This window comes from Octodon degus, unplaced genomic scaffold, assembly GCF_000260255.1.
Source record: "Octodon degus isolate 3935 unplaced genomic scaffold, OctDeg1.0 scaffold00002, whole genome shotgun sequence".
NCBI classification, from domain to species: domain Eukaryota; kingdom Metazoa; phylum Chordata; class Mammalia; order Rodentia; family Octodontidae; genus Octodon; species Octodon degus.
In genome coordinates, this window is record NW_004524578.1 from 36789520 (window position 1) to 36791314 (window position 1795).

The following is a 1795-nucleotide window of genomic DNA, read 5'->3' on the forward strand; positions in this document are numbered from 1 at the left end:
TCTGTCCACTATAGTCTCACTGACCAGCCCCAGCAGGAATGTTGGGGTGGGGATTCACAGCTACTCTTGACCATCTGGATACATTTCCTTCCATCATTTTTGGATGCGTATTTTATAATATTGATAATTACTTGAAGAGATACACTATAATTTATGTAACCCCTACTTTTGTGGACAATTAGTATATTCACCCACTTTAGCTAAAAAATGTAATGAGGTAAACATTCTCCGATACAAAACAATTATTTCTTCATATGCTCAATTGTTGCTTTAGGATAAATTCCCCAACAGTCACAAACAAGGCATGGATATTCTCAAAGGTCTCAATGCTCTGCAAAAAATTGTCTTCCTGCGAAATTGCTCTTGATTTACTCTCCCATTAGCTGTGATAAGACTTTTTTTTATTGCAGTATTTCCAATCCTAAATTGTTGAATGGCAAATTGGCAGGAATTAAGATAATTATTGAGCTAAAGGAAGTGAAGTTTTGTACCTTTCAGAGAGAAGAATTTGTCAATGATTTTAAAATAACACCAGAAACATGTATAGCATTTAAACTAGTATTTTCAATTGTTAAAATCTTCATAAAAATGAGAATCATGTGCAAAAACGAACACTTAGGAATGTTTATTATGGTCTGGAAAAACTGTGAAAATTAAAAGCAACTTATATGTTTAAGGATTATTCAAAAAGATGTAAACTCTTGTATAATGTATGTAGTGCCATAAATCTACTAGCAGTGCTATGAAATATAGAATATTAGTGAGATTACTTATGTAAACAAGTAAATGACTTTATTTTAAAACCTGTTTTGAAGAAAAAAGCTATAGAAAGAGGTACTTCAAAATGTAAACGTTGACTTATTCAGCATTTTTGGAGGGGTTACCTATTTTTCTCATCATATTTTATTTTAATTTATATAATAAATAAATACTTCAGGGCATAATGGAACGCATTTGTAATCCCAACACTAAGGAGAATGAAGCAGGAAAACTGCAGCAAATCTGAGGTTACCCTGAACTACATAGCAAGATTCTTTCTCAAGACACTAAATAAATAAATAAATACTAATACATTATTAGACTCTTCCAATAACATAATTTTATTTCATTTTAATTTATTTTTAAGTTGTTTAACCAAGCTTTCCTTTAATTACTTCTCTTATAAACACTTCCAATTCAGCCAGAAGTTCAACCATGTGAACAAAACTTTTAAGTTAATTTACAAATTAGCCTTTGTTTTATAAATTGACCTTTGCTTCCTGGAGCTGTCAGCCTAAACATGTCCCTTATAAGTCTGAGTAGTATTTCACAGATTGGCCCACACTTGCCACTTGCATTTTGTTTTTATTTGTCGCTATCATGTTGAATGGCATCCCTTCTGTCCTTTTACTTTTGATGTCATTACTCACCTCGTCATGTTCAAATTCATTATTTTTGGTTTAAATAAGCTTTTCAGAACTTTTTAGCCATATGATTACATCACTTCAAAGCTAATTTTCTTTCCCTTTTAATGTTTACCTCTCATTTCTTTTTTTGTGAATAATAGCGTTGTCTGCAATATCAGTCAGTGGATAACAGAAGAGCAGACAATATTGACCAATGGCAACTGTTACAGTTATGTGATGCACAGGTGCAAAGCTATAAGATCCTGAGAAACAAGAAATTTTATTTATTTATTTATTTATTTATTTATTTATTTATTTTTTGTGGAACCGGGGATTGAACTCAGGCCTTTGCACTTGCCAGTGAAGTGCTTATTCCACTGAGCCATCTCCCCAACCCCGAAACATGAAAT